The 13,051-nt window shown below is 35.6% G+C and overlaps 1 pseudogene; it reads left to right on the top strand.

Moving 5' to 3' along the window:
- The first annotated feature begins 4,276 nt into the window (after positions 1 to 4,276).
- Positions 4,277 to 5,241, top strand: LOC111887717 (elongator complex protein 4-like; annotated as a pseudogene).
- The last annotated feature ends 7,810 nt before the right edge of the window (positions 5,242 to 13,051 follow it).

The raw sequence follows: 13,051 nt of genomic DNA on the forward strand, positions 1-13,051 counted from the left end.
AAGGCACCAATGTCAGTCCACTAGGTTATGTATCTTGGTATGTAGGATATTGTTATGTTGTAGTGATATGTTAGATCTGTATCCTAATATATAGGATGTTGCTATGCGGTAGTGATCTGTAGATTTGATTGTTTATCTATTGACTAGTTATATGTTTATCTGTTATGTATATGTCGACATGTTATTGTTTTGGGTTGAGTCTTTACTGCTTTGTGTGTGAGACAATAGACTGGGGGTATTCCAGACCGATGGCTTAGTGGACCCGAGGGTATTCCAGTCCAATGACTGATTGGGTTGTAGGTATTCCAGCTTGATGACTCATTGGACCCAACATGCATGACTATTTATGTTATATGTTATGTGGTGGTACTTTAGGGGAACTCACTAAGCTTTGGCTTACAGTTTCAGTTTATTGTTTCAGGTACTTCAGATGATCGCGGGAAAGCGAAGGTGTGATCATGCACATCTTCTTGTTTTTATGATATTGGGTATTGGGAAAACTTTGACTATGATTATACTCTTGAAACAATGATTTTGTAAACACTTTATTGTTAAAATGGGTTGTTATTGAAAATTTTAAATTTCTATGACTTTTGGGATGATACAAGTTGGTATCAGAGCCTTGGTTTGAGAAAATTGGATGAACATTCGTGTAAATCCAAACGCAAACTAGGGAACTATAAAAGTTTTAAAAATGTTTTTCAAAAATATTTTCAAAAGTAACCAAGGAATGATGCGATGTGTACGATCAACCGGAGCAAGTAAGTATACCCCAAGTTACCCCACTTTTATTTGATATGAAGTTTATGATAGAACAACATTCTAGTGATAGGTTGGGGATCTTCAGGAATTACATGATAGAATTGTCTGATATATGATGCATGATAGCCTAGGGTTACATCTGATGGGTTTTGAGCATTCTAACACTTCCTAAGTGTACATGCAACCCTAATAACCTTGAATCTATGGTTTCTCTATATACATGCAAATTTCTTTTTCAAGGTTATTTCCTAACTAGCATGGCATGGGGAATAAATAAAATATAAAACTAGTAGAAATACATACCTTGATGTTGCTTGGATTCCTTCAAGACTTTGTGAGCCTAGCACCCCAAATGTTATGCCTCAAATGCTTCACACAACACCACAAAACTTGGAATAACTTGAAAGAATACTTCTAGCACTCAAAATCGGTTATGCCCTCTCTAGTAACCTTACTAGGTCCGATTTCACTAACCAAAGGGTCCCTTTTATAGTGGTGTCACAATTAGGGTTTTCACATGAATACTCGTAATTGTCATGACTCTTCATTTCTCATGACCCATGGGTTTGTAACTCCCATGGACTATCCATGGAGCTCCAAATGGTTACATCCATAACCCATAAACCATGGATCATTAATCCACCATAAAAGAATTGATGATTGTCATAATCAACCCTATATATTTAATCAGTCTCACTTTGATCACCAAATTAATACTAGATTAATACTTGATCAATACTAATTAAATAACACTATTATTAATATATTAGAACTTATAATATATTAATAATCATAAGTGCCATATTCTCTCATTTAGTCTATCCAAGTATTGCAATGCCATTCAACCCAAATGGACCATGCCGGGTCGGATCAAGTACATACCAAATAAAGTTATGGACTTAAACACTATATCCAACAGTCTCCCACTTGGGTAAGTCTAATAACTATATTTGCAAATATGACTTCAAAATCCGACTAGAAATCGTAGCTCTTTCAAAGTCTCTCGGAACTGAGATGATGATGATACGCCATTTAAGATAAGCGATCATATAATCCTCTGCTCTCATGATATCAGTCGGACAAACACATGGAACATGGTCTTACTTATTGTCCAACATTTGTTTCTCGATCACCAATTTGTTTCGACATAGAACTAAATTGAACACATCAATTAGGTTCTGACCGGGCCCCGTACATAGGTCAAAACCAAATAATCGAGGGGCCCAGATATCGCTTCTATTTCTAGAAGGAACAGATAAACTTCGACTGATATGCTTGTACTAACTACTTGTTGAATTACTCACAAAGGCACGTTTTATAACATCGAGTTACCAATGCGTTTTCGTACAATCAATGAATAACCAACTCATAGTCAACAACTCATATCTCTAGGTTTGAAGATTTATATGATATTACCGTCTCACGATCACTCAAGATAAATTCCATGAAGTGATGCAAGTGAGCGTGGGTTGAATCCAATACTCAGCCCTTATGAGTACTCATGAATGTTGTAGCAACCATTGCATTGTCCAAAGCACTTTAGACAAATCATACAAGCCAAATTCATGACAGTCTTAAATCAATATTTACTTCCAAAGTTTGACTGACTGTGGATGGTTTGAATAATATGATATATACCATAACATAATTATTCTGGAAGTAAAAACATGCAAAATTGAAACATAGTAAACAATCAACACAAGATAGTAACACCTTACTCATAAATATATAACAACTTTTATTTATCATCAAATGTCAATTACATTTTACATGTTTCAGGAATCTAATTATTGAAACTAATATCATCCTTCAGCCCAATGCGCCTTGCATGCTGTAAATGCTTAACCCTGCTCAGTCCCTGCATGAGGGGATCTGTCGGGTTCTCATCTGATGATACCCTCTTTGCCACGAGGAGTCCTTCTTCTATTCTATGTCTGATGAAATGGTATTGTTGGGTCAAAATATGGTTTATACTTTACTTTTCTGGGCAATTATATTTTCGTGTAATATTTTATGAATTTATGGCCTAGTTTACGGCTGAGTTTACGGCCGTAAACACCTTATGGCCGTAAACTCATTTACGGCCCATTTGTTTCCGGCCCATGTTCTACAAGTATAAATAGAAGTGTTAGGGTGAGGAGTAAAGATTGATGAGCTAGAAGGAGTTTACGACAAGAGAGAGAGAGAAACGTATGTGTGTGAATCTTTTGTGTAAGGAACTTTAATTCTAATCAATTCATACAGAGATTCATCATATTCTTCTTCTCCTTTTCTTCTATTTGATTTGACATCATCTGTTTGATTGGGATTCCACACACTACTAGAAAAACAGCCTTTTACGACGCGCAAACCACGACGCTCATTGATCTATGTTACGCAAAAGAGATCGACATTAAAAAAGTGTCATCTCTTCAAAAAATTTAAGGATTTAGGTCACGCATTATTGCGTGCCCTTAATTTAGTGTTATAAGAAAAAAAAATAAAAACACGGAGGGCACCGTATCTTAAGCGCACGTCGTCTGTGAGTGTCGCTTTATAATTTTAACGAACGCGCGTTCGTTTAGTAGATAGGGGGAAATGAAATCCCCAAAATTTTGAAAACCCGCCTTGTTCTTTTCTACCTTTTTTCTATCTTTCATCTTCACAATCGATTCTCTCCTCTCCCTCCTCTCCAATCCGCTTCTCCCCTACTCCTGACCTTACTTGTTAATCGTCTCATTGGATCTCTGCTCTAATGTCTCTCTGAAGATCAAGAAATTTCAAGCCCTAGTCTCCCTCTGAGGCAGAGACGAAAAGAGAAAGAAACATGAAGAATGCACCTATCGTTGTTACGACTTATGATGCTTCTCAAAGCTTCTCAAAGCTTTTGATAAGAACACTGGCTCAGTTGCTTCTCAAAGCTTTTTATAAGCACCCCGTCGGCTTTACATACCGGAAATCGACCCACATCCTCAAATTAGGGTTTTTTTCATCCTTCAAATTACGACCCACATCCTCCATAGATCGATCCTTATTGCTTCATTTCTCACAAGAAATTGAACACTTTACATTCACAGGGCAACAAAATCAACTATTTCTGGAACTTGGGTTTCAGTTCCAATTGAAATTGAAGGGATTCTGGTCACCATGATCAAAGGGTTAGGGTCTCGTTTGTCAATGAATGCTCACAGGGCCACGGAAGCTAGGGTTTTTGGGCAAAGCTAGAATCGATCTTGTCTCGTTCCTTCAGAATCACGAAGACGCTGATTTCCATGGAGTTCACGCGGACTATGTTTCAGAGAGTTCTAAATTAATTTATCTTCAAATCCTGTTTGGAGAACTTCTAGTTTACACTAATGAGCGTTGTGGAATAGATTACATATCTGCTTTGGTAGTTTCCTTCCAAAAATGATGCTGTTCAAGTATTCTACAAACATTATATATGATTATTAATAAAATCATTTACTCCAAAATCATTATATATGTTGTTTACCTGTTTGATCCGTTTGTTCTTATTTCTCAGGAGGATTAAAAAACTGTTCGATATTTATGGCTACTGGCAAAGTCCGGACAAGTAGTTTCTCAAAGAACTTTTCAGCTGCACCTACCTCTTCTGTCCCTGGTCTCAAGTATGGACCAAATGGAACAATCTTTCTTTCATCAGGCATACCGGATCTTGATAGTAATCCCAATACCCCCTTTTTATATTTTATTAAAGCATCGGAACAAGTATGACAACAATTTCCTAATGGATGAATTGTTTCTGTAATATCTAGAGATTTTAGGTGGGGGATTCCATTTAGGAAGTATGGTAATGATCATGGAAGACACTGAAGCACCTCATCATATGCTTTTGTTAAGAACTTTCATGTCTCAGGGACTAGTACACAACCAACCTGTTCTTTATGCAAGCCCAATCAAAAACCCTAGAGCCTTTCTTGGAACCTTGCCAATTACTTTAGTCCCCAAAGATGACAAATCTCGTAACACTGATGCAGAACAGGTACTACTTTACTTTTTCCTATTTTGCCCTTAGGAACATGCATCTTTCTCTTCACAACTACAATTGTATTAATGTAAATTCTGCCTTTTTATGAGCTTGTAGAAGGATTTGCGGATTGCTTGGCAATATAAGAAGTACCTTGGGGAAAATAAGCAACATAACGAGGAGCGAGGTAATTTTGTATCTTTTTATCCATTGTGGGGATTTTTAGTATAAAAAGTAAACATCTTTTGTGTTGTGATAATGTGATGCAGATGGGAAACCGTGTGGAGTGTTTTAGCCTTTTAGATTGTTCAAATCTTGATGGATTCTGAGATAGTTGTTCAAAGTTCATATCTCAATTTCCAAAGTACTCATGTTATTATTACTAGTGGATTGATCTTATTAAACTTAAAAGTGGTCTTCTTCATTGACTCTTACACCTAATTTTCATAATTCTAATCAGGTATGATGGAAATATCACAAGTGTAGGAAGAATTGCTATCCAATCATTTTGAAGCCTGTAGTGTTCGAGGGATATCAAATAGGCGGTGCAATCTGTGATGGAGCTACAGGGGCGACTGCCAAAACGCTTAAATTACCTCGTGAAGATGAGTTTTGGAGTAGGGGAATTAGTGCCTGTGCAATCTGTGATGGAGCTTCACCAATTTTTAAGGGTGAAGTTCTTGCTGTTGTTGGAGGAGGTGATACAGGAACTGAGGAAGCAATATATTTGACTAAATATGCAAGACATGTACATTTACTTGTATGCAGGGATCAATTAAAGGCCTCACAAGCTATGCAACACAGAATCTATTTGTTCAGGTATATATATATATATATATATATATATATATATATATATATATATATATATATATATATATTGTGTAAAAGTAAAATCATATATTTATGATTGTTCATATGTTATAAAAATAAAAATAGCCGAAGAGAACCAGAGGAACCTGATGATGCAACCAAGGGTAGGGATGTCTTTAATGAAAAGCCTCCTCCTGATGAACTTATGGCTGCATCAGATATTGGAAAGTCTGTTACAACATCTCTTCCAGAAAATGTGGTAAGTAGCCTACTTTTTGCTTTTAAAATGATTTATTTGATTTTAATAAATAATAATTAATATCCTTGATGATATATATATTTACCAGATTATGCACACAACATTTCACATATTATTTTTTTTTGTTTTTTGTATGCCAAGATTCAATTTTTAATATTTTTTTATACCTTGGCAAGATTTATTGACTTTCCAACTCTGTTACAACATAAGGAGTGTTGCCTTTCTAGACTGAATAGACCATCCAAACGAGACTAAATGACCATTAAAAATGCTAAAAATGAAAAAAATACGAGTTATAAACTAACCTTTGGAACATGGATGAAAACCATCCTTTCTTCTTTGAATCTACTTTCTTATTTGTCTCTGCTTCATCATCATCTGTGCATCATTCCTCTGATTTTTGTTTATTCAACTACATTTATAAAGATCTTGTCATATTTTTTTATTTTTACTTTTCAGCTCTAGTGGAAGCTCTGTCTGCATTATTTCTTGTTGTTCTGTTTTTTGGTTCAAAAATTTGGAACTGCAAGAGCGAGCTTTTTGTTCTCACCTATTATGGGTGCATGGACATTGACTACTCCTTTTATTGGAATTTACAACATCATATATCATTACCCTTCTATTTTCAAGGCAATATCTCCACATTATATCTTTCAATTCTTCTCAAGGAATGGCCATGAGGGATGGTTGTTTTTTAATGGTATGGTCCTTTGCATAACAGGTAAGAGCTTTCTTCCTTTTTTTTCTTTTTTTAATTTTTTTCTGTTAAATTTCTGGATGGATAAATGATATCTGTCTCTTGAAAGTAATGAATGAACATATAGACTGGTTATTTATTGAGTAAATGACCATTTTACCCTTCTACCTAGAAGTGATGCTGAATAGAGGTTAAGTGTTTTTGAATTGAAGTTTTAAATGATAAAAATTACTATTTTTTTGTTGACAAAACTACAAAATTGGTTTTGGTCCCTGAAAGATTTGAAATGACTGTTTTGCCCTTTTAATTTATTTTTTTATGTTTTTTCATATTTGTTTTAATATTTTATTAATTAAAAGTAAAAGGGAAAAATAGTCATTTCAACTTTCTTAGGACCAAAACCATAGGAATTTCTTGATTTTAGAACAAATCAATAAGAGTATGTTACTATTTTTTGCATTCAACTCTCTAAATAAATGATTATTTATTTTTTAGATAGTGTTTTACCTCCTCAAGTTTTGATCATTAATTTGATTGCTAAGTGTGCTCATAAGGGCACAGAAGTTAGCTTATAGTTCTTTTTCTGCTTTTCTACTCTTTTAATCCCAATCTGTCCTAACTATTTCTCTACGCCTATTCATACTACTTCTTAAGGTATGGGCAATTGTAGATTCTAGACGACAAGGCTTTCTTGGCTTCAAAGAGTTTATTACTACAATGCAGGTAGTTTTTTAGCTTTATCTTCTTTCTCTTCTATCCACCATTTCTGTATACATGACCCTTTTCGGTGTGTGTGGTGATTGTAGTTGATTTTTATGGCACAAGTAGGACACACATTAAGTAGCGACCTCTTAAATTCTGATGGTAAGCTGTGTAACCACATCATCTTTTCTTTACACTTTTAACATGTAAATATGTAATATTTTAACCTTTGATTACCTTTCTTGTGTTCATGTTATCTTACAATGCAGTTGATTATGAAAATTTGAAACCACCTGTTATGGATAGTCTGGATGTCTTACTAGCTGTATGTATACCTTTCTCTCACCTCAGCTATATGCATGCCACTATGAGCCTAAAAACTAAATATATTTCTTGAAAGTTAACATGTTTGTTAATGTATGCAGAAGAAAAAGCGTCCAAAAAGTGATCCTTAAACTAACGGTAGTCCTGCAGTTGAAATAGAAAACTCAGATCCTGATGTTATGGGGCCTCAAAAGGTTTATAACATTTATTGTGTTCATTATTTAAAGACATCATTTAAGCTTCATTTATATAAAGAATTAAAGATACATTTGATTATAATCAAGATTAAGGGAGACTTGTAATCATGTTTGGCATTCCTTTCCAGTAAGAAACAGAGTTGTATGATTATTTGTTAGTTTTATAGGAATGTATAACACATGTTAGCAATGTATTATTTTTGTTTAACATTTGAATGATTCTTTGTATGACATTATAATTTGTGCAATTTATTTTATATTATGCAATGGATTGTATTTTTTGTATATGGTATTTTATTTATGTTATAAGAAATTAAATGAAAATTTAATTTAAAAATTAATAAATATATAAATTTTTTTTTAAACATTTAAATTTACGATACGCAAAAATGTATGTCATCTTCATTTATGACATGGCCTTTCTTGACAGGGGCTTTCTTGATACGCATTGCGTGTCATTAACACGCGCGTCGTAAGGTTACGACACGTGAATGCGTGTCGTCTTCCTTTATGACAGGGCCTTCCTTGATACGCATTGCGTGTCGTAACCGCGCGTCGTAAATGCGCGTCGTCTCTCTTTATGACAGGGCCTTCCTTGACACGCATTTGCGCGTCGTCTGAGCGTTTTACGACGCGCAATGAGCGTCGTAAAAGGCCTTTTTTCTAGTAGTGGCACCATCAAACGGATCTGACTGATACACGGGCAGTTTGGGACTTTACAATTGGTATCAGAGCCAAGTTGTATCAGTCAAAAGGATTTATTGTTTCATCCAAAAATCGAATATTCTATGTTTACGGTCCAAGCTTACGGTCGTAAACACCGAGTTCTTGGGCCGTAAACTCTATTTTGGGGCATTATTTGATCTAATTTTCGAAATATTTTTATGTTTTTGGATAGATCTCGCAAAAATAAGGGGGGTTTGTTCTTCGCGTTTTTCATAAAAAGGGGTTTTTGATCGAGTTTTGGAGCTTCAAAGTCGAAAAATCGCTGTTTTTCACGTAATCTTGAAGGGTTTTCGGCTGGAGCTTACTGCCGGAAGTAGTTCACGGCCGGCGGCGGCGTTTGCGTTTACGGCTAGGGTTTCCGGAGTTTGCAGCTCGGCTCGGCAGATTGGCTCGGTAGATTAGCTCGGACGTGGCGGCTCGCGACTTGCGGCTCGGTTGGAGTATACGGCTCGGATTTCGGCTCGACTAGGGAAGCCGGCTAAGCAAGCCGCACAGCGTTTCAATAAAAATAAGGGCGCGCAACGATTTTAGGGGGTGCTGGGATTTGAACCCTAGTCTCCCGGGTAGAAGACCAACGTCTTACCAGTTGAACTAGCTTGAATATTGTTTTATTATTCCGAAATATTAAACTTAAACACTTCCAGTCGCATCCAACTTTCGAAATTTGTCAAATTTAACCCAAAAACTCAATTTCTTTTATTTTTAAATTCTTTTTTCATCCAAAATAAAAAATAAAATAAAAAAATAAAAAATAAAAATTTAAATAAATTAATTAATAATAATAATAATAAAATATTTAAATATATATATATATTATTTTTAACTTTTATTTTTGTTTTTTTATTTAAAATTTTGAGTTTGACTTTTGAGTTTAACTTTTTAAATTTGAATTTTAAGTTTGACTTTTCAAGTTTGACTTTTGAGTTTAATTTTTTTAAAATTTGACTTTCAAGGTTGACCTTTGACTTTAAAATTTTGACTTTGACTTTCAAGTTTGACATTTGACTTTAAGCTTTGACTTTCTCATTTGACTTTTAAATTTTCAAATTTAGCTTTTCATTTTGACTTTTGAGTTTAATTTTTTTAAAAAATTTGACTTTTAAGGTTGATTTTTTTTTTAAAAAAATTAAAAAAAGAAATTAAAAAAAAAAGGTTCCCGATTTTAAGGTCTACCAGGGAATTTGAAAACTTGAAAGAGAGTCGTCAGGAGACGTTAAGACCAAATTTCAACTTTTTCGATTTTATCCCTGGAGAAACCCTCGAAACTCAGTTGCAGCGATTTACTACACGCACTACTAAGATGAATATAGCCGGGATCTTCTTGACTAAGTTCGAGATAAACAAAAAGCTGCTAAATTCACTTCTGAAATCGTGGGACATGAACGTGGCCATCATCAAGAAGACAAAAGATCTCAATCATCTTAGTCTTGCTAATGTTATTCAAGAACTTGATGCTTTGAAGTGTAGAGAAACAATGAGTTCTGAAAACATTCTGGTCACTAAAGTTACATGTACTCCAGCTTGTGAATCCACGATTAAATTTCTTCGGGAACAAATTGATATATTTAAAAGAGAAGTTGAAGACCTGAGATATGAAGGATATCAACTCAGGAAATGACAGAAACCCCTAAAGGCTGAATTAAGCAAAAACCAAGGACTTTAGGAATCTTCAGGAAGAGTATAGCAACAAGTGTGAAAATTATGATTATGTTAAGAGTCAACTTGCTGCTGTAACTGAAGAACTTGACGCTTTAAAAATCAAGTGTGGAAAAACTGATCTCAGTTTCAAAAATTATACTGCGTCAAGTCAGACAGTTGAGTCCTTATATGAAACCCAGTTAAAATTCAAAGAAAATCAAAACAAGGGTCTAGGGTATGATAGTGTACCTCCTCCTTATAATCATAACTAGACATCCAGCCCTATGACACAGGACGAAACTGACAGGGAGCCACATCTTCAATATGGAAAACGAGTTGGATTTGTGTCAGGAGGAGTTATTAATATTGAAGATACTAATGTTGCTACTTCTTGTGCAGGCAAAGTAACAGAGGATGAGAACAAGGAGAGTTCTTCTGAACAAACAAACGTCCCCTTGAACTCTAAATCTGTTGCTTTTAATCAACCTGTCGTTGGTAAATACAGGCCACCAATTCCAACGCAACAGAGTTCTTGTGGCAAGTGTGCGTGTGGGAAAAATCAGAGACAAGGCAAGGATACGCCACCAGGGGCAGGAAGAAACAATTTCCCAGTGAAGAAAATGACTTGTTTTCACTGTGGAACACCTGGACACATTGCCCGAAACTGTCCAAATCGCGCATACGTTCCTTACTATGCTCAAGGCTGGCAGAACGCGCCAAGAGGGAGATACTCCAAAAGAAACCCCTCAAGGTCACGTTCAAACAATAGCGATTGGAACGCGAAAAAGGCCAAGAATCAAACTTCCAAGGCCAAACATCCAACTCCCAAGGCCAAGAATCCGAATCCCAAGGGAAAGAAGGGAATGCTGGCCCAGAAGTCTAGTTCAAGAAATGCTCCTGTGAAACCAAGACCGGTTAGGTCAAAGTCATCTCGGCAGCCGATTTCAATTTCCAAAGCAAGTGCCGAGGCACCCATCGGATCGAACAAGAAATGGGTTAAACCCAAATATAGATGGGTACCAAAGGTGAAAACTCCCAAATCTTCTAATGACTCTAATATTTCATCGTCTTCTGTTTGTGATAAGCAGGATATGTCATGGGAGAAAGTACCCTGCAAGGATGAAAAAGGTTGACCCAGTTTCAAAATGGACTGGGCTCCAAAGACCAACTGATCCCGCTCTGTGCTGGAGCAGCTATGGAGGCATATCATCAGACTTCGGTTTGTTGGTGGTGGCTGCTCTTGGCATATGATTGGGGACATCTCTCAACTGTATAACACTCAGAACATTGTTTGGGAGAATGTGTCCTCTGCGGGAAGGGAAGAGATCACTCATGGGGTTAGTGCTTAATGATATGAAGAATTTTTGGATCTATTCTGAGATTACGTGTGCTGTTCTCAGACCTTCTGGATGCAGATTCAATCGGTGAATTATGGTTTGCGTTTTCTTCTCTATACTCCTAAGTTTTTCTTAACCTGATTCGCTTTAAAGACTAATTTTTGTTTTAGGATAGTTTAAATTTGCGCATTTACTTTCGTTTCTCTCCTATGCACAAATTTAGGGGGAGAAATAAAAACAAAACAAAAATTAGAAAATTTTCAAAAATCCAAAAACATCAGAAAATCAGAAAATAAAAAATATATTGGTTATGAAATGTGTTTGAGGGAGATGTTTTGGGAAGTGGTATTATCAAGTGAAAACAGGCAACCTGAGTTTGCGTAACATACCCAAAGTTGAAGGGTCTATGCTTTGGTTTGATGCGTTGGTAGGCACGAAAAATTTTAAATGGACTTGACTAGGGAGAGTTGAACTTAGGAAATTTATAGACTTGACAAATCTTGACCTAGTTAGATACGTTCAGCCTGGCAATATGACGCTCGGATAGGTTGAGCAGGGAGATATATATGGGAATCTACTCGTCACATTAATTGAACCCGTACTTGGAACCTTGGTTTAACTTTTCCTTGATGTGCGGATTCTGTCCTTAATTCCGGTTGGATGGGGCGACTGGTAAATTCCGATAAATTAGGTCTGTAGAATATCATTTTCTTTCTTTCCGTCTGTTAGTCATATGTTGTCTCTTTTGCACGACTTCCAATCCGACCTGGTACACAACATATGCAACTCTATTTCTCTGCTGGCTATATATATAAATGTGTGAAATACTTTTTATCTATTAGCCATATGTTTTCTCCTTTGCGCGACTTCTAATCCGACCTGGTACACAGCATATGCAACCTTCTTCTTCTCAACCCCTCTGAAGTAGTTAGCAATAGAATTCTGAATCTCTTCTCTCTCTGAATGGTTGTCTGCTAACCCGGTGTAAGGAGTACTTTGGAAGTTCTTGATGGCTGGGGCATATCAGGAAGCGGGAAACACGTTCCAGTACACTTAAAATTGAACCCATACAGATTGTCTGTAGATCTCGCTGCTCGATTTAGGTGGATAACAATATCCCTGGTCGTCGTCAGATGAATGGTCCTTAAGATATAGTATCTAAGGAATTAGGATCAGATCAGATATAATTTTTAGGAACTTAAGTTCACCTTGTCTTGTATCAAATAGTATGTCCTAAATCAGTCACAATTTTTCGTGTTTAAGTGGACAACAATATCGGCGATCGACTGGACAAAAACGTGAAGATAGAAGGTACCGACAAGTGGATAAAGGTTGTCTAAAAACATTGATCCCAAATCACTCTTAAAGTTAGATATCATTTTTATTTTTGTTAAATTTGTCATAGTTTCTTCTAATTTAAATATTATGGGAGAACTAAAATTAAAAAATAATTAAAAAAAAAGGAAAAATCAGAAAAACTAAAAATCCAAAAATAGTGTTATTTCTGTTTTATTTCTTGTTCAGAAAAATCAAAAAAATTATATATATTTTTGTGTGCTAAGTTTTCTTTTAGTTTGTTTTGTCTTGAAAAATGTTTTCACGTATAGATAAGACTCATGGAGTTTGTGT

Source organism: Lactuca sativa, chromosome 8 (assembly GCF_002870075.4).
Source record: "Lactuca sativa cultivar Salinas chromosome 8, Lsat_Salinas_v11, whole genome shotgun sequence".
NCBI lineage: Eukaryota > Viridiplantae > Streptophyta > Magnoliopsida > Asterales > Asteraceae > Lactuca > Lactuca sativa.